Here is a 21,708-nt window from a genome sequence, read left to right as displayed (position 1 = left end):
AAATTTCTCCATAGCTGGAGAAATATATTTTTCGAGGTACAATGGCAAGGAACACAATGTCCTTTAGAGCAACTTAACAAAAGAAATGATCTGATTCCTGGAAAGCCTTTTGCAATCTCTGCTTTTTTATCTGCAAACTCTCTGCAGTTGTTTATTCGTGAAGCGATAATCCTCTCTCTTTTCTCAGTGAAAACTTCTTCCTGGGAGATAAAAAATAGTTTGTACGAATCTTCTGTATTGCTTGTGAGTAGTAATAACCAGCTCGCATCAAGGTTGTATTCTTTTATTATTATTTGTACTGCAATAGTGCTGGGAGCCCCTTGCTGGCACTGGATGTCACTGTGTTGGAATTGTGTATATACGGGATAAGAGACACTGACTGATATGACCGATCAGATGCACTGCATTTTAAATGGAAGAGGCAGGGAAAAAAGAAGCAGAAAATAAGACTGCAAAAGACCTCAAGAGGTCATCTAATCCATATTTGGATGTGTGGCAGACTCACTTATGCTGATCAGCTACTGCTATTGGTTGTTTCATCTGTTTTATAGAAGGAAAATTAAGAGATTTTGTCGCGCCCATGAACCCTACTGCCTGGCTGCAGCAGAAGGGGAAGTTTAACCCAAATCTCACAAGTCCTGGTTGATATAGTCCATGGAAATACTCTATGTTAACTGAACTTGGGAGCCTCTAAGGAAAACAATCATAAACCTGCTATCTGTATTTGCTACTATGAAACAGTGAGTTAAAATAAGGAAAATCTAGCTATCAGCTACAATTTTTTATTTGCTCTTCTGCACTCAGGCATACCTCAAAAAAAGCACAAGTCCACAAATAGCTGTATATATTAAAATATCTCCACCTCATTTATCACACTGCATTATTCATTTTTCCTTCACTATCAGTAAAAAACACTATTCTATGCCATATATATGAAAGTCACACTATACGAAAATTCACAGAAGATAAAATACTAAGATCAAAAGCACTCTATATCTGACAAAGACTTTTTACACACTGCAATGCATCTTCTCCCATGTATTCTGTCTATTCCATGAAGCAGTATACATGCGTACTATCAGATAAGCTCATCCTTTTAGTCAGCTATTGTAGATACCGAGTTTTCTGTTTCAATGCAGAAGAAAAAATAGTTCCAAGTTACAGACAGTTCCTTTTCTATCACCATGTTATCATTTCTTCTCTGGGCTGAAGTGTAATCACCGTCTTTCATAGGTTACTGTTTCTACCTTCTATTTCAAATAAGTTTCATACATTGATGCAACCTAGGCAAGATTAACATGGCTTTCCTCTTTAATATAAATCTTTTGATTTGTTGCTGAATGGACTGTTCTCAAGTATTGCTATCTAACTGCAAGGGACAATGCTGTTTATCATTTCCCCCTGAAAGCAGCCATCCAGATCTAGATATTACAGTACTTTGAATTTAGAAACCATGAAATATAAATGTGTTCCTACCAAGAGTGAGTAGGAATTAAATGAATGTTTATTTTACATCTGAAGTAACTTTTACATTTACGTCCCATCTATGCCATCTAGATAAAAATCCCCACTAAAATAGACAGCTAACATTGAAGATTTCTTCTGAATAAGAAACAGAAGTTCAAAATTAATGAAATGCAGATCATATGAAATAAAAATCTAAGTAATTACACTTAGTCAAAAAACTAATGGAGCATTTCTCCCCTTGGGAAATGTTGGGGGGGTTTAAGCCAACACATCTTGGGACAACTCCCTGACAAAGTTTAATTCTTGAAGGAAAAAAAAAAAAACAACACAAACAAAAACCTGGAAAATTCTTTAAAATACTTCAGTGAATTATTTGAAGTTATTGCTTGAAAACATTTTTATATCATACAAAATATAGTCTAGACATTAAAACTGAAACAAACAAGCCAATGTGATAGCTTCATTCACATTAAATTTCAGTTTTCACCAATTTTCTTTCCAATTTGGAAATGAGAGGACATTTCATAGCTGTTGAATTTCCTATCAGATAAGGAGTCTGGTTCCAGTTTTCAGAGAATACTTACTTTTTACCAGCTAAATGGTTCCTTCCGCTAGCCATCCTCTCCTCCAGGCACAAGCTCCTACAGTTAGCAAAGTTGAATAGTAGAACACAGTATAGTTAAACACAGCAGAAGTTAATGAAGTAATGTCCTTTGTTGCTGACAGCACACTGGGAGCGTGAAGAACATTAAATCTCTTTCCCATGCTACAGAATTGAGTCATCCTATAGTTTTTGACACAGACTGATATCATCCTAATGACCAAACAGGGCCAAGTCTGTTTACATCAGCTGACGTGTTGATGCTGTACACATATCTACTTCAGCTTGAACCAACAAGCTACACTGCGATGATGCTTTAAGATGTACATTTCTGTGCCTCTTCCTTAAAGAGAGGAGACCCACAGGGCTTGTAAACATTCCAGCCAGACTCTTTTAGAGCATACCCCAGAGTACTGAAATTACTAAAATGGAGGAGGAAACCCAGATCCATTGGGCAACAGAATAAAAATTAAAAAGGGATGTGAGGCAGACTTCCCCTTGTCCCCTCCTTGCAGGGTGACTGTGTTTCTCCAGGCTCAGGCTCAGTCTAGCAAGCTTGCTGGCTTGCAACAAATGCTGTAGTCTCTTTTCAGCTCCTAAGAAAAGTCTTTTTCTTCCATCCCTTCTGTGCCTGCTCCTTGCTCTTCTCAGCAATCTCTGCCTCTGCCCGGCTGAGCATGTCGACTTACTTTGAACGTCTGGAAGCTCTCCCTCCTTCTAGAGGACTCCACTTGAAGCAGGCTCTAGTGGTGAGGCCAGGCTGAGAGGCAGACCTCCTTCTTGCTACCCAGCCAGGTTCTTTCCCCAGGAGATGTCCTTAAGCTCTACCAGACATTCTCAAACGTCAGCCAAGGAGGTGTTACCTCTGCAATAGGACAGAACAAATAAAAACCTTTATCTATAGTCTAGAAAACCATCCTCACTCTAGACCAATGGAAACATGCTAAATCAAAGGAAACAAACAGCTTTAATGGGTGAATGAAGGACTCATTTAAAGGATCAAAGGAAGGATCAAAGTGGATGAATGACTACCTAGGGATGGAGGAACTCAGGAGCTAAGAAGGTTGTTGTTCATTATTGATGGGTGCCCCCAAAACAGTAAGAAAAGACTTAATCTTAGTACCTGACCTCTGGGAAGGCTTATGGTGATACTGCTGATGACTACAGTTTATTAAGCTCAGAGGGACAAATGGTAATTGGTATTTTTTATCAGACTCTTAATCCGTGTTTCTGGGGAATGACACAGGCAAAGTGCTTCATTGCACAAGTAAGGCTCCCTTTCTTGGGAGAAAGGCTAGGAAAATGGAAAAGTAACAATTTGGCTATCTATCTGAGAGGAATAAAGTGCAATAGTTTACACTGAGGAGGCGTAAAACCGAGTACAGGTTTTGGATTCCTGAGGGAAGAACCTGGCACCTGTTCCCCACCTCAGTGTGCAACTAAAGGACCAGGTGTAAGAGAACAAAGTCAATCAGACTTTTTGATCTGGAGAGGCTCACACCTGTCAGAAACGTGAAGTTTAAAAAAAGTTCAGAAGACAGATAAAATTTTTGCAGAGTATGAAGAGCAAGACCCAAAGAAAGAGATACAGAGTTGCATTTGGTGCCTGAAGGAAAGACAGAAGTGCTGTAACAGGACAACTGAGTTGCTTATGACTGATCCAAGAGCGATGTTTAAAGGACTAATGCTGTGCCATTATTGGAGAGGATGTCTCCTGTGTTTCTACTGGAGAGGAGATGTGCAATGGGTAGTATATTGTTGTAGCTCCTTGTTTGTGAGCTTTCTCTGAGGTCCTTGAAACAGAAGCAATGCCTTTTTTTCTCATCAAGCCCCCACCACAATTTGAGTAGCTCAAATGTTTAGGGGGTTGTACTCACTGAAGACTCAGTTACTTCATCGCTGTATATAAATACAATATCATTCTTTTACCTCCCTTTCAACTGAAGTCAATAGCAAGATAGTCCCTTCAAAAAAAGCAAGATTTGCTTGGAGAGCTTGGTCACGCAAGGCTCCATCTAAAGAAGCACCTACAAACAAGATTAATCTGAAGCATGCAACTAATGCTATTGATTTCAGTGGGATTATTCACATGCAGGAGTTAGAACAAAATACCTGTGTCAGTGGAAAAAGGTGTATAAAGCACAATTTGCTGTGTATGCATGCTATTTAATGTGTACCCTTGCTGTGTCAAGATTATAAGAGCTGACTATAACCAGCTGTGGTTGTAATATAGGACTCTGCCTGTATTATAACCAGGATGGGAGCCTTATTGCTTAAGTAAGTAGTTTGAAAAAAGGCATGGATAGTTCAACAAAGGGAAGTGCAAAGTCCTGCACCTGGGGAGGAACAACCCCAGGCACCAGTATATTCAGGGGGGGCCATCCAGCTGGGAAGCAGCTTGGCAGAAAAGGATCTGGGGGTCCTGGTGGACAACAAGTTGAACATGAGCCAGCAATGGGCTCTCACTGCAAAGAAGGCCAATGGTATCCTGGGCTGCATTAGGCAAAGTATTGCCAGCAGGTAGAGGGAGGTGATCCTTCCCCTCTACTTAGCACTGGTGAGGCCACACCTGGAGTACTGTGTCCAGTTCTGGGCTCCCCAGTACAAGAGAGACATGGACATACTGGAAAGAGTCTATCAAGGGCCATGAAGATGATGAAGGAATCAGAGCATCTCTCTTATGAGGAAAGGCTGAGAGAGCTGGGGCTGTTCAGCCTGGAGAAGAGAAGGCTCAGGGGGACCTTATCAATGGCTATAAATACCTGAAGGGAGGGTGAAAAGAGGACGGATCCAGGCTCTTTTCAGTCGTGCCCAGTGCCAGGACCAGAGGTGATGGGCACAAAATGAAACACAGGAGGTTCCCTCTGAACATCAGGAAACACTTTTTTGCTGTGAGGGTGACCGAGCACTGGAACAGGTTGCCCAGGGAGGTTGTGGAGTCTTCATCCTTGGAGATACTCAAAAGCCGTCTGAACATGGTCCTGGGCAACCAGCTCTAGGTGGCCCTGCTTGAGCAAGAGGGTTGGACCAGACAACCTCCAGAGGCCCTTTCCAACCTCAACCCTTCTGTGATTCTGTGAAAGCAAGTACTCAAAAACATATTATAGAATCAACCCTCTATTAATGTGCAAAAAAATAGGATGATAAGGCACAAAAACTGACCTTTCACCATATCTAATATCTGTAATAAAGCTCTTATTTATACATACCATTCATTGATATCAGTTATCTGCATTGCATGAATCAGCTTAGGTGCCTTGACTAATTTCAGGGAAGAAATACAGAATAGTGCTTGTTACTGGTAGTTTTTTTAACAAGTATCACCAAATAACAGGTAACCAAATCCCAGCACATTTCATAGACCTCATCTGTAATGCTAGTAGTTCCAAAAATAATAGAGGATCAGCTTAGTTAAGTTTTCTTAACTAACAAAAAAATGCCAATGAATGATTTGCTTGACTGCCTTGTCTGTTCTTCTTGCCCCTGAGTAGACAGCGAATTTCTTAAACAGAGTGGAAAGATACAGCTAAAAACATTCAGTGAATTAATTTTGAGTATCTTATCACTGTATATTGCAATATTTGAAACATCTTCCATATAGCATTAGTAACAGCAAAAGCGCCATGATCTCTATGGAACTTCTGTCTATTCTTGCTCGACACACAAGTATCTCAGTTGACTGGTTACTTTGCTGATTTTTTCAAGGTTTAGGATTAGTATTTGGAAGGCTGATGGCCCTTGGAAAAGCTGGTACATAGGTGGACAGTGCAGAGTTAAAAGTGACATTTTAGCTGTGGTAGAAGGTCTTTTTAAAAAAGGGCAAGATTTTGCAGCACTTCCAAAAAAAGGCCAGTCTGGGCAACTATCTCATCTTTCCAAGAAATTTGACCTCCCCTGACTAAATCAGTTTAGTAAGTTTTTCATGTTTAAATCGTGAACTGTTCTGAGTAGTCTCACTAGTCACATGGAAAGCTGCTTCTCCTAGATGGGAAGGATGCACTATCCAAATTGCCTCCTGTTGTGCAACCACAAAATTATGAATAAGAATTGTACTTTGCAAAAGTTCTTTGCTATTTGATTTAAGTATCGTTTTGTCTCGCACCACTTACTATCTATGCATTCGTTTGTTAGAGTACTGGAAGAAAGGCGCGATCACGATCAAAGTGAGCTTGCTAAGAATTTCTACTCTGACTATTGACTGAAAATATTTCTGCTGTCCTCACCAAAGCTCTGTTTGACATCTCCTCTTCTGGCAAAACAAATTATGTCTGACAGCAAACAACATTGGGTCTCCTGGCCCAATTTTATATTCTCCTTTATTTTATTTTTAAGTGCGCTGTCTTATTATCCTGTCTGAATACAAATCTCCCAGTTGATTTAAAAATGCATATAACTCTGGGAAATCTATCCCAGCATTAATGAGAAATGGCACCATCCATTTATAGGGAGCTCCTTCAGCTTCACAGTTGATACAGGTACCTTTGTGAGTGCAAGGGAAAATGAGGAAAGAAGGAGAATATTTTCTGATGGTTTGTCTTCTCTGCATCAAGTTATTACACACAAGTAGTTCTCTTTTGGTTAGTGTATACATCAAGTGAGAAATTCATGCTGCAAAACCATCACCAACTAACACAAGCCTAGTTTGATTAACAAGAGAATTATGGTTTTGATCCCAGATGCTGTAGCTCATGCACATTACTGGCTCAAGTGTCAGCAGCATTTGACCTCAAAGCTGTATCCAGCAAGCCATCTGGATCAAGCTCACAGCTCATTTAACATGAGCTAGAAACATTTATCAGGACAATAAAGCTTTCAAGCTAGCAGCTATCTCAGTGTATGAAGCTTGTTATGGAACCAGCATCAGCACTGGAAGATGCCAGCACATGTTAGCCCCATTCCTCACGTGTCATCTGAAAGGAGCTCTCCTTGGGGTGAAAGACATGTCAGACAGCACAAATGAGAGAGTAAAGCCGGTAACTATGATCAATGAACAGAAATATGTCTGTGCCTGATAAGGTTTATTCACTTTTCAGAATGGGGTCTGCCAGCACAGATCAGTCAGGAGATGAGCCAGATGGCAGTATGTCATTGCGCAGGAATAAAAGCCCTTACAGCACACCCTTGGTTCCACCTTCATTTGATACCTGATACGTGCATTACCAAACAGTAAAAATTTGATCTGGGTCAGACAAGAGCACGTGACTGCAGTTCTGCAATGTTAGAAAAAAATTATATGATACTTACATCAGCTCCTTGCCACTTGGAAAAGATAGTCAATACCCAGTCCACTATAAGAGGAGAATGGCATGAGACTGTTTCTGCTCTGGAATAGAATCCATTGCCACAAAGTCATCCCTTCAAAAGGAAAAAGCATTACATTTGAATTGGCAGGATGAGCTCGCATCACTTCTGTGTTTGCACCATGTGTCTGTGGTGGTTTTATCTGGTTTAGTCTTTTAAAGTGAAGCTGTACACCACAGCTTCAGTATCATATGTGTTCAGCACTTTATGAAACTCCATATTCATCACTGAAAACTCTAGTTATGAGGCAGCGCCTTTAGGATGCACATAGGATTTATCTAATCTAACTTTAGATGTCAAGAAAGCAGGCATCCACATCTAAGCTAGTCATCACAGCCTCCCATGATAGTGAAGAGAAAAAAAGGAACGCGTGGAGCATGACTTGCCTGGTTTGTTTTAGAAGCCCTTTTCACAACATGATGACTCTAACCCTAGAAGCCACCATTTATTTACATTGACCTGAAAGAGAACCTAGGTGACCAGCTGAAATGTAGTCATCACATTCGATGACTGAATCCCACAAATGCAAATTAGAGTGAAACTACCAGTCCCTTTAGTGCAGGTGTCTCTGTCTGTATACTGTCAGGTGGCTGCTACTTTTCCATGGTTGTAGAATTTGGCCATATTTTGTCCTTTAAATGAAAGTCTACCCTTCTTCCCAGAAGCTTATAATTCACCTTAAAGGATTACCAGAAATATTTTATCACCTGCTCTGGTGTTAAAACACTTCTTAAAACAATCTGCCAGACAGGAAGAAATGTGAGGGGGAGATCATTCAGGGAACTCTATCAGAAGACTAAGTGGACTGTGAAATACTCAAATAAATGGTAATTACCAATTTAATAGAGTATGTACTCTGTTCTGATTGGTGGTGGGGAGTCATTTAAACAATTAGAAACATTCCAATTTGTCAGTACAGCAATCCTAAAATTACATTTAAAAAATATCATGCCAGGACATTGGGAATTATAATTACTAAAGAATATGCCATGCACCTAATTTTTTAATGGTTCCTTGATTTTTGCTAATGAATAACTGGAAGCACAAACAATATTTGAGTTGAGATTTTTTTAAGGGACTAGTGATCTGTGGTTCCTCAGTTACCCAATGCCTGACTGAAACCACTTTCAAGGAGGCCAGTGCTCCGGACATCGGATGTTCAGCTGTTCCCAAATATCCAGGCATTTAGAATTACTCAGATGGCTTTCCTAAACACTAAGCCATCGCTATAAGAAACACTTCAAGAATCTTTGTCCACTTGCTTGCTTGCATTTTTACAAGAGACAGACAGACTGTGGACCTGCCTCTAAAGATGGATGGAGACAGATGGAAGCTCTCTCTGTCCGTGTGCTGAGTCGGACATACGCAAGCTAAATGCTGCTCAGCAGTTGTATAGCTGTATTAGCACAGCAGTGTCAACACAGCTACGCAACTTCTGGAGCAGAACAGATGAGGCACAGCACTGTGCAAACACAGCCAAACAGTTTCTGGATGGTGTTTGGTGTAGCCCAGTAAATATGATTTTTTTGCCATTCCTAGCAAAAGGCCACACGTTTTTTATTGACCTGACAGTAAAGAGTGTCAGGATTTGTTTGGGCTTGTCCTGGCCTAACCTGATAATTAGCTTGTTTTATTTAACTGGGGTAGGAAATGTCCAGCAGTCAGGTTTGCTTTGGATTAGCTCTAGTATATAGTGCTAACGAGTACATTTTCTGTGTAGATTAAATTACCTGTGATCCTAGAATAAAATATGGTTTGCAAGAATGCAAACACAGGATGGTACTGGAGGTCCCAGGCTGTAAACACAAATCCCAATGGTCAGTCAGTGGTCGCTGCAAGCATGCAACTGTCTAAACCATTTTAGATATAACAAAGAGACCACAAAACTGAATAACTGAGAACTAAAGAAAAGAAAGCCCATGCAATGCAGGCTGTATTAAGAAAATAGACAAACATAAACCCAAACTGACCCCAAAACAGAGGAGGAAGGGGCCTCCAGCCATCAAACTCCTCCTGGGGAAGAACTGAGGACACTGGTGGCCGCTGACACCCCCTCCAGTCCCTCTGCTGTCAGCCCCAGGACCCAGAGGGACACTGGAAGGATGGCGTAACACCAGAGAAAAGGGGGCAATACTTTAATTTTGCAATCAGTAGGATTTGGGGCTTAACACTGGACTTCTTTGTAGCTGCCTTGTAACCTGGGATGGAAGATGCTGGCTTTTTGCCCCAAAACATATTCACTGTAAGATTCATTTCACTTCATTTTAGATATTGACAGTGTAGACATCTACATTTGATCTAGTCATCCTGGGCTCCCATTATAGTCACTGGAGCGAAACAGGTACTTTTAGGCATGAATTATCCAATCTGTTTTAGATGTCTACTTTAGGCTGACAGCAATTGCACCCTAGAATAGTTCATTTCCCTCCATTGACTATAAAAGGGCTCAAGGCAACTAATTCAGGGAGGGACAGTTACAAGGACATTTACCTGTGAGAATACAATTCCTACCTTCTGTGTTCATGCAGTATCCCTGTCTTCTTTATTTAGAGATTATTTCAATGAGTAATTACTCATTGGATTGAAACCCCTTAGAAAGCATGGCCTCAGGATTTAATTATAAAACAACACTGTTAGAAGTACAGATCACTCATTTGGAAAGAATTTGCATTGTACCAATAATAGTAACAACAGAACTAATAAACAAAGGCCATAATTTCAAAGGTATTGCTGGTTTCAGAAGAAATAGATGGGAACTATAGAAAATCAACACTTTTCCAGGAGGTAATTCAGCATCTTCCTGAATTAGTGTCTTATAAATTAGGAAGCTCAGCTACAAGCATCATAACTTAAAAAGCAAAGGCACAGCTACAAGAGCAGAGAGCGAGCTCTGGCAGTGAATCCTATAGGAAGCAAGGAGGACGTGACACGTCTCATCCCTGTTTTACACTAACCAGCACATTACTAGGGCATCATAGAGGACAGGACTACCCCGAGCTTGGGGCTTCCCAGCAGAGAGCTCTTTCCTGATCCCCCGGCGGTGCAGCCGCCTCCTGCCTCATCGCCGGGCTCAGCCTGAGAAAAGAACCAGCCATGTGAGGCATCGGTTACCACACTGGTCTCCGGACGAGACAACTCGGCTCTATGCACATTTATAGCTCCATAAATGACAGCAATACTAACAATTTACTAACTTCTGATAAAGACTAGCTTTGTGGGAATTGCTGATACCTCTATTTCTATGGGAAATAAATCTCTTTGGAAGCTTTGCTCCACTGCTTTCTAAGCACATGAAAGTGCTGCTGAAATTCCTAATTGCAAATTAGACTTTTGACAGGGGAAGGCAGAGCAGACGAATTGAAATAGCCTTAAAGTGCTTTTCTCTTCCTGATGGCAGAAGAGTTCATAATCCAGACAAATTAACTGATTGTAACAAACAGCATTAAGGCAGCACTGTGCAATGTTGTGTCTGGCAGCTGGTGGCCAGACAGTAGAACATACTTAACCAATTAGCACAGTCCCCCGCGCCGGCCAAAATGCACATTAAGAACAACTGAGATGTGATCTGGGACATTTTGTGGTCCACATACAGCAGCTTTACCAGGTGGGCCAGAAAAGTGAGATACTCAGTGGATGAGTTAGCTGGGGCTGTAATAAACCTGAATCTGCTGGAAGTCAGTCTTTGCATATCTTATTGGCTGAACCACTCAGGTTTAGCTGAGCTGTCTTTTTGTGGCTTTATAACACTTCAAGGAGATTTTGGAGGCATTTTGTGATTACTGATGCCTTTCTATACTTCCAAAAAATTAATAAATAGGCTGCAGACCTTTCAGAATATTCTTTTTCTGACACCGTAATAGTTACACTTATGGAATAATTATTCTTGGTACTCGTACAGTACCTTCCTTCAGCTTTCATAACAAGTTCCAAACATTAATGAGTTACACGCTTAATTTTCAAACTCAGCTTCAGTGACTCAGCAGTCCTGAAACAATAGTCATTTGTCTGTGTTCTCTGCCGACAGCTTTAGGTACTTAACTCTCAGTCACTCATATCTGAAAACGTAAGCTGCGGAGACTTGAGGGAGAGGTGGGAAGAGATCACAGATCTCATGACTCTTAGTCATGCACCTTCTCCAAAAGACTGTGTTTCATCTTATGCCTCAATGATGTGAGGGAAACATTTTTTTTTTCCTAATACAGCATGGGAATGCTGCTTGCTGACACCCTGGCAGCACAATGTGCACGAAGGAGAATCCGGGGATCTGAGAGCAGCATTTTCTCTCCCTGATTGCCCATGGCTTTGGAAGATGGGCTGTCTTGGATTTCTACCTGTCTTCAAGGAAAGAACACAGAGTGGCAATGACATTGTTAAAATCAGACTGTCTGTTCACTGAGGACATTAGTTTAATTTCAGTTCCAAGATTAATGAACCGTATTTTTGATGCACAGACTCATGATTCATTCTGAATGTTTTTGCTGCCTAGATATCCCTGTACTTACCTAGCCAGTGTGACCCCACTATCCAAACACCTCAGAGTTATTAATGAATTATGTTTTCACAACAGCTATAAGGAAGCAGTAGTCAAATGCATGCCCTTTGCAGAAAGAAAGGAAACTAGAATGCTGAAATCCTAATTTCCCTGCTTCTCAATGCCTTGAACCTGGAACACTTCACATTTCCTGTTAAATCAAAAGCATTCTGCCTGATTTTAGTTGTGTACATTACGGTAAGGTGACTCATGCCCTAGAAATGCCTTTTTCTTGTTTCCATCGTCTAGAAAGGGAGCCTGGACAGATCAGCTCAGAAAAAAAGGATCTCTGCAGGGCAGGTGCTTGGAGTTAGGTTAAAAAAATACCAGTCGGGGAGTGGGAGAGAGGCTGTAGCATTGGGCTGCACATGCAGTTGCAGACAGGAGGGAATCAAAAGTGTGAGACACCACAGGTTTCGGGAGAACTCCCAAAAGAAACTCTCCAGAGTATTCTGGCCAATTTACATATTGTACTACCCTGAAATTAAGAAAAAAAAAAAAAAAGGCTGTGGTCACTTCACACACCAGTGAAATGAACTCCCTTAGGAGTTTGGCTTGGCTTTTCAGCTGTGTGAAAGAGAAAATAATCTGATCGCACTTTCTAAACAAAATATTAGGTCAAAAATAGAAGCAGAGGCAGAAGAAGGTGAGGTTTGTGAGTTCTGAGCTATCCATTTGAATCAGAATACTGTACTCAATAACTTTGCTAAAAATATATTCATTAAAGCTATTTAGCATTTTTGTTGTTTTGAGTGTTTATCTACAAAGCAAAATATTTCAAGTCTGTTTCTGATTTACCTTATGAGCTAACTTTAATGCAGTAGAAAACAATATGCAATAAATTGCTTTCCAATAACAAAACAAGTTTACTGATGCTTACCAGATGCCTGCCTCTGACTAAATTCAAGAGCACCCAATATAATCACAGAATCATAGAATCATTTAGGGTGGAAAAGACGTTTAAGATTGAGTCCAACCATAAACCTAACACTACCAAGTCCACCATTAAACCATGTCCCTAAGCACCACATCTACACGTCTTTTAAATACCTCCAGGGATGGGGACTCCACCACTTCCCTGGGCAGCCTGTTCCAATGCTTGACAACCCTTCTGGTGAAGAAATTTTTCCTAATATCCAATCTAAACCTCCCCTGGCACAACTTGAGACCATTTCCGCTTGTCCTATCGCTTGTTACTTGGGAAAAGAGACCGAACCCCACCTCGCTACAACCTCCTTTCAGGTAGTTGTAGAGGGCAATAAGGTCTCCCCTGAGCCTCCTTTTCTCCAGGCTAAACAACCCCAGTTCTCTCAGCTGCTCCTCATAAGACTTGTGCTCTAGACCCTTCACCAGCTTTGTTGCTCTTCTTTGGACACACTCCAGCACCTCAATGTCTTTCTTGTAGTGAGGGGCCCAAAACTGAACACAGTATTCGAGGTGCGGCCTCACCAGTGCTGAGTACAGGGGGACAATCACTTCCCTAGTCCTGCTGGCCACACTATTTCTGATACAAGCCGGGATGCTGTTGGCCGCCTTGGCCACCTGGGCACACTGCTGGCTCATCTTCAGCCAGCGGTCAACCAACACCCCCAGGTCCTTTTCCGCCGGGCAGCTTTCCAGCCACTCTTCCCCAAGCCTGTAGCACTGCATGGGGTTGTTGTGACCCAAGTGCAGGACCCAGCACTGAGCCTTGTTGAACCTCATACAGTTGGCCTCGGCCCATCGATCCAGCCTGTCCAGATCCCTCTGTAGAGCCTTCCTACCCTCAAGCAGATCAACACTCCCATCCAACTTGGTGTCATTTGCAAACTTACTGAGGGTGCGCTCGATCCCCTCGTCCAGATCATTGATAAAGATAGTAAACAGAACTGGCCCCAATACTGAGCCCAATAATGCATTAACTCTGATCTAGCCTTCATTTCACAGACCAGACATTTGACTGGATTGAGTTAGATTGCCATGGACATCATCTTACATACATAATGAAAATATTTTCTGTTATTACTGAAACTGCTAAGGTCCAAATAATACCTTCAGGTGACTGAGGAGGGACTTTAGCCTACTGTGACTCACTGCTCCAACTATCTAGTTGAGGACTTTCATGTTCTGTCCACCTCTAAATCAGGGGGAAGCAGATTCTTCTTGCTCTTTCCCAGCCATCTGCCTCCACAGTGTATTCATTACTATGCTGCTTAAAACCATATGTAAAACTTGCTGTTAATTCCCTGCATATTGTGTTGCCTTATTAATACCTTAACGTCTTTCCTTTCCACCTTCCCCCAGGTTTGGCTAATACTGACATCTCATCAAGATTTGGGCATACGAACACCAGAATCCAGGCTACTGCTTTGCAGAACTGATGATACAACATTCACGTAGATGGTGGTCATTTATCCGGAGTGGGCTCAGTGCACGGCAGGGGTTAGGTTTAGGCAATACAAAGCCTGTGAATGCCTCAGGAGCTGGTTTCACACAGCGAGTTACCTGCTGTTCTTTTTAGTTCTTTCATATGCAGAGGTCAATGCTTTTGTAGAGATTATCCTCTTAAATCAATGTCAGCTGACTTATACTCAGATCAGCTTACACAAAGTCTGATGGTATTTGAAGCTGTGGGAGGAATGTGTGTAAGCAGGGAATCCCATGCTGAAAGTTGGCCATTAGTGTACATCCAGGCTCTGTTAAAGCATTTTGCAGCTTCTTTAGTGTCTACATATGACATGACAGTGGATTTACAACATGCTGTGACAGCCCCTTCAGCAGGTCAGTGCCATTAATCTCCAGATAGACTACTGAGATCAGCACTGATCTTGTGTTCGGATCCCCTAATCCAGGACCCTGCGCCCATCAGGACCCCTCACGGTGTTAGCTTGTTCCAGAGGCACAGGACTTAATCTCAGCCTGGACTCCCCTAACTCATATTTAATCATAATACTTTTCACGGTTCCTCTGCAAGCGTTGTAATGTAGTGACTGAAGACACAGTCAAGCATTTAAGTACATGATTAACCTAAAGTGCTTGAATGGAATTGTCGACTTCAGCAGTGCTGCTTGCATACTTGGAGTTAAAAATGTGCTCAAGTGCTTCACAGATCAGTTAATTATCATTAAATACATGCAAAAAACAGAAACATAGAGATGACACAACCACAGAAGTACTGCAGAATACATCCCCTGGAGCAGTAATAGCAAATCTTGTCTTTAGGTGCACCTTTAAAGTACATATTTCAACATTAAGTCAAGAGGATATTTGATTTTTGTAGAAGAACATGACAGACTCAACGTGCAAAACAGGAATACAGTTAACCTGCCTCCAAGATGTGTCTGTTTCTAACAGAATAATTGAAATTCTGTTTTAAACGCATGCCAAAATTACAGAATATAGAAAACTTCATAAGGAAAGGAGCCAGTTGTTGCTGCCCCGTCACACAATATAGAAATCACATTTTGTTTAATTAAAAAAAAAGAAAAAAAAGAAAAAAGAAAAAAAGGGAAAAGAAAAGAAAAAAGCCTGCTGGTTTACAAACCAGTCTGCTGTTTCGTTAAGTTTTTTTTTTTTCCCAGGGAAGTATCGGGAGGGCCGCTGGCTGGGGTCCTGTTCAAGGTCCTCAGGACACTCAGGCCTGCCTTGCCGTTTGCGGTGAGCTGGGGCAGGGGGGCGCCCCGGCCCCGGGGCGCTGGGGGTCAGGCCCGGGGCTGCGGGGCTGCGGGGCGGCGGGGCGGCGGGGCTGCGGTCGGTCGGTCGGTCCCCGCGGCGCGGCGCGGCGCGGCGCTGGGCGCGGACGGCGTGGCGGCAGCACGCCCTGCAGGCAGAGCGCGGCCCTGCACCGGCAACCCGCCGCCGCGCCTCGGCTCCCCGCCCTCCCCTCGGGTTCACAAATATTTTTGAATGAGGTGGCTGCAAGCCTCCAGGTTGGCCTGGGGCTGCGCCAAAGCAGAGGCGCTGCTCTTGGCAGGCTTTTGATTAATGCCGCGTGTGGTGGCAGCAGTGATTTTCTGTGCATTTGCATTACTTATTCTCCTTGAAAAGTAACAAGAAAGGGCAAGTTTGGCTTATTGTTTCCTCGTCCCTGTACTGACAACTGCAAATCATTTCCAGGATGGATTAAATTATGCGGGGGGAGGCAGGAAGGGAGGCTAAGAGGGAGATGCGCAATGCAATACACTTTGCGTGATTTGCAATTTAGATTCTGTTGTATGGATTACTGCGCAATCCGGGGGGGGGGAAAAAAAAGGCAGTTGGCAGGTCTCCGACTCCAAATATTTCCAAAATGATTATACATTTTATTAATCAAGGTCAAAGTAACCTCATTTGGCCAGTATTAATGAAAACATAGGGTATGTGTTAACTAAAAATCACTTCAGCAAGGAAAATTGAGATACATGAAAATTCGGTGGAGAGCGGTTTACAGTGTGTGGGTTTCAGATGCCATCTACTGGGCAAATCTCATGCTATAAAATGACAAGTACACCTTTACTCCTGGGCTTGCCGTTTCCCCTCTCTTCCTCCCTCAGCAGTTTCCCCACAGCGGTTCAAGCTCAGGAAACCTTTTAAACACGTTTCACTTCGACTTGAGAAATCAGCAGGATTTCTGCAGTACTCAAGTGCTGTGCTTTGCTTTGCTGAACTGGGGGACAGAGTTGCCCATGACTGTATTAAAGGTTTAATGTAAAAATACATGCGCAAATTTCTCCGTAAACAGTAAAGAGAGAAAGGCATTTTGCAATTTAAGTACAGCTCAGAGCGCAAACATGATTCATGTCAGGAAAAACCATTCCCCAGCACCTAAAAAAAAAAAAAGTCATCTTAAAATAGGATATATTGTGCAGTAAAGCCAAATAATTAGTAGAAGTCATGGTACTTGTGAGTATCAAAAAAAACCCAAAGGAGCCTAAAGGAAACACTAATGTATCACGATTTTGGCTCATAGCATGAGCTATGCACTGCAAGTGCACTGCAGTCAGTGAGCATCTTTCTATCCACTTCAGGCTTTGGACTGGAGTCAGACTGACGGCCCTATCTGGCTTTTCTTAGTAAGTATCTTTCACATTTCATGAGTCTGAGTCTGTTTTCCAATTACTTTGTTTCAGCACTGCACCAGAACCAGAAAGAATCAATCCATTAAATAAAGCAAGAGTCCCTACCTGGGGAGCTCCCAGCACATAGCCTTAATTCGAGCAAGCAGATCCCTTCAGGACAAAGCGTAAGCAGAACTGGCTTTTTGGAACCTGGGCTAATAAAACCCCAGATTATTCTGCAAATTCAGCAGTCTTTTGTGAGCTACAGTTCTGGTTTTCAGGCCCCTTCTCCGTTTCTTTGATCTGCTACAAAGCAAAGCTACCATGCAGTTTAAATTAATTTATCTTATATTGCATCAGATTACGAGTACGCATATGGTCATTTTCTCGCTCCTTCTCCATCTCCCTCTCTCTAACCCATCTCCCAAGGCTGTAGATTTATAGACAAACAATCATATTTTTTTGTTGGTTTTTTCCAGTGTTGTTTCATTTTAATAGGAGCAGTGGGAATTGGCCTACTTAATGAGAGAAGCTTTGAAACTTCTTGTAAATAAATCTTATTCCAAACTGTGAGGAATAGGCAAAACCTAAAAAATTTTACAAACCCCCTTAAATCTGAACAAAAAGGTTAACCAAAATGGCATGGGCTGATGCAAGGTACAAACCATTTTATTTGGGTAATTTTGAACATGTGATTTCTAATAAATTTTGCAAGATGTTGTCAATAACCTACAGTTTCAAACAAAATTATTTTGAAACATAAGACAGGGCTTTCTCAATTTTGAAAATATTAAATTAATATCTTGGTAATTTTGAAAAATGCTCTAGGCAATTTTTAAGTTCAGGAGGTAATTTCAACTAACTCATTTCTATGAAAAGTTTTGTACAGAAAACCTCTCTTTTTTTGATAAACCCGTTTATTAAATAGTTCCCAAACCACTACACTCCTTTAGTAAGTACTGCTTTTTCATCAAGTCAGAATAAAAGAGCAAACCCAGCAAGACAGCAATTTCCTGAGACCATATTGGATAAATCCAGAAATTCAGCTCTGTCCCAAAATATAATCAGTGTTACATAATCTCCAGTAAGTGCACCAGATAAAGATAAATCAGCACCTGTCAGCTAATGAGGAAGGGTTATCATTAAAATATCCCATAGTAACAGTTCCTTCTCCTTTCCTCAAAAATCACTTTTAAAAACCTGCTTTAAATGCCTATTTTAAAAGAATGCTGTTATAAATATAACTTCTCATGCTAAAAACTCTCTTCAAATTCTTTCTCTAGAACCACGTTCTAACAAGAAAGCAATAAAACTGCATACATTGTGAAAGATAAAAATACTTGTAGCAGTTAAGAAAAGGGCTTGTTCTGGGTCAGTTGTTCCCTGCCTGTTGACACAGCAGAAGCAGCCTAGGCGAAGACCTGCCAGGTGCCTCCGAACCACTGTCACCGGGGAGGAGGACACAGTGCCAGACTCTGAAGTTCACGGGAGCTCTGGCCCCAGTCAGTGGGTCGGGTGTTTACTGGCAGTGGGACCTACCTATTCTGCAACTTTGCTTTCAAGTCAAGCAGTACTGCCCCCCACCCTCAGTCACCCACCCCTAATCATAGATACATGTGCAAGGAAACCAACTCTATTTTCTTCCTTATCATTCTCCAGGACTTTTCCTCTGTTTCCCCCTCCACAGCTTCCTTTGGCACCCTGATTTAGGGCCCAGAGCCTGCAACCTCTGCTGTGCAATACCCAGAGCATGCTAGAAAACCTGCACCCCACAACAATCTTACTATGCTGTATCGCTATGAAATATCCATCGTTCCTGCTTCCACCACCACCACCATTGGTCACCAAGGTCCTTCTGCTTCCCTGGTCTCCTCACCATGCAAAGACTCCCCAAATTACCACTTGCTTAGTCTGGGGTGGGTTACAATGCCACAATTTCTGCAATTTAGTTCCATTTGCTCTCACACTGGAAGAGAGGCTTCTTTTCACCCCAAAATATGTAGAAAGACCAATAGGAAGCAAAGCTCAGAATCGCAGAAGCATTAAAGCATATAATTTTTACTGAAATTAATGACAGTAAAGTACCTACATAGGACTCAGAGCCAGATACGCAAGGATTTCAGTTGGGAAATCAATTCCCTAAATGTGTGTCTTTAATGCCTAACGACCTAGTTATGCCCCTAGTTTTTCAGAAGTTAAAAACAGTGAATGTAGAGTTTTTTGAAACACTGTTCAGTGGTTTCAAAATGGATTCCTGGGATTCACATCTCTGGAATTAATAGCATGTTAAGAAAAAAATTACGTGGGAGTTCATAAGGAACAATGTTTGCAATATCTTTAATTCCTTTTGCCTCCATAGAAAGAAAAAATAAAACTGTTATTCTTCCTACGTAACTAATTCATGGATTTTCTTTGAGGTGGAAGTATTTACAATGTGAGCTATTCTGTTATGAAGCACAGATAGAAAATAGTCATCTCAGTATATCTGAACAGACTCATGACCACCTTTGTTGTTACTACCTAGGTACCAGATATGTCCATTACATTCACTCCCAAACTTGGAGTCATAAGCCCCAAAGTGCCACAAAGTGTGAGAGTATTTGGTGGGAGATGGGAAGCAGAGAAGAGTAACAGGCTTGGAAATCACTAGCTCTGGGGTTATACAGTACCAGGGACAGGGGAGATGGGTGGTCACAGGCAGAATTCATGAACCTACACTTCAGAAAATTTCCTTCATTGCCTACTCAACTGTAAGAAGCAGGAACAAAAGCAGATGCCAGTCCCACCAACAAACACCACCTCAATGAACGTTAACACAATACTCAGGTACAGGATCAACTGCAGATCTAGAGGAGGGTGCTATGCAGAATTTTGCTGTTTGTTTAAATATAGCCTTGACTAACACAGTGCTGTCAATTTTGACTAAGCAAAATACTCTAAGGGTCTAAAGGGGGGCAGTTTAGCGCGTAAATCTCTCCAGCTGCCAGAAATACTATCAGCACTAATCGTTTAATCATGTTCAAGTGGAGTAAGTGGTCACCCTGAGTTCACCTGAATGCATATGTGAAGCAAGCTTATTTTGCCTGAAATCTTCTTTATAAGCACAGTAGTTGTCTCCTGTATGTATTAAATTTTTAGGAGCTTCTCTCAACTCCTTTTACTTCCTTTAGCTCCCCAGCTAAAATGCTGAGGTAACTGCTTGTGTTTCCTACTTGTCTGGCACTGTCAGAGGGAGAAGGGAGTGATTTGATAACTTAATGCTACAGAAATGTTGTTTTCAGCCAAAACAACAATCAAATTCCAAAGTTCTCTGAGATTTGATTCACGATGTTTACAAAACTGTGGTTCTGTGACCTCTGCTTATCATTGCAGTCATAAATAACTGGCTGTGTCCCTCTGCTCCTTTTAGTTTCCTTTATCCACTCTCTGTCTCTTACTTCATCCTTAAATTGTACGTTCTAAGGAACAGAGACCATCTTTTCATCATAATCAACTAACCCTGCAGGACTGTGTGAACTGGTACATGCTTCTCTAATACGAGTAATGAATACTCAGAACAGTAACAGTGAGTTGAAACTGAAGTACCCCTTCTGTGCCTCCTCTGCAAGTAGTTAACATCAAGTCATTGTGGTTTGAGTTACACTAGCACATGGGCAAAACAGAGACCCAGCAATCATACAATTACATTCTAATGTTCTGCTCTGCGCTCTTCTGTTTACAAACAATATTAAGCACTTTGTAAATGTGATGCTTGGAATTTAACACGTAATTTAACGACCATTTTACCAACTTCGAATGTGACATGCTTAAGTTTAATGGAGCCAAAAGCGAATACTGTATGAAAAGCATAATCTCAAAATATGTTATGCCCTAGTATTGAAGGAAGCACCTTATGTGAAGGCAAAAGTCCATGTCATTGCGTGATATCATTACACTCAAATGGAAGAAATTCATAAGTGTTTAGTATGAGCAATCATAGAAATCTTAAGGAAATTTTTCATTGTGACCGGCTTTGCTCACAATTGGTTATATAGCTATTTTTTCAACTCGTGGGACAGAAAGAGAGACTTCTCTTCAGACAGAAGAAAGTTGTTTAAATCTTTTATGGGAATTTATAAAAAGTAATGATCAGATTTTTTAATAAGTTTTTTTTAGTAAGCCCAACTACACAAAAAAAGGGGGGGGGAGGGGATGCAAAAGCCTTTTAACAAATGAAAGTTACAGTCAGCATTAGTTTTAAAGTCAAGCTACTGGCAATCATCCATATCTAATAAAAGCAACTTTCCCAACACTCCCCACCAAGAACTTTCTTTCCCTCCCACAATATCCCCATGTGCTTAAAAAGTAGCTGTGACAATTCTTAAGCATGTTGTGTAGCTAAAATATAAGACACCAGTTAATGAACTATGGACCCCTAGATCTGAATGGGAAAGTATGCTACATATGCTTAGATAACATCAGAAATAGAAAAGTCATGGGAAAGGAACTTAGAAACTACGTTAGCCTAAGAAATCTAAGATAAAAATCTAGCCCAGACCTCTAAGGGCATAGGTCTTTGAGGCCTTTCACATGACTAAATTATTTCGTCATTCGCAGTGTTCAGGGGCAATTCAGCCTGTGATTGCTTACTTAGTAAGTGGCATTTTTTTTCCAGGCCTATTTCACCTTGCTGAAAACGCTGGTATTCTGCACTAAGTACTGTTTGGGAGTCTGGGGAAAGGTGGTAGAGGCTAGGATATTTCTGATCTATATAATCTCAAAGGAAGTGGATTACCTCAGCAGCTGAGATCCTG

The sequence above is a fragment of the Gymnogyps californianus genome, chromosome 1 (genome assembly GCF_018139145.2).
Source record: "Gymnogyps californianus isolate 813 chromosome 1, ASM1813914v2, whole genome shotgun sequence".
Taxonomy (NCBI): Eukaryota; Metazoa; Chordata; class Aves; order Accipitriformes; family Cathartidae; genus Gymnogyps; species Gymnogyps californianus.
The sequence above is the reverse complement of the archived record's forward strand: the minus strand, read 5'-3'. Positions refer to the sequence as shown.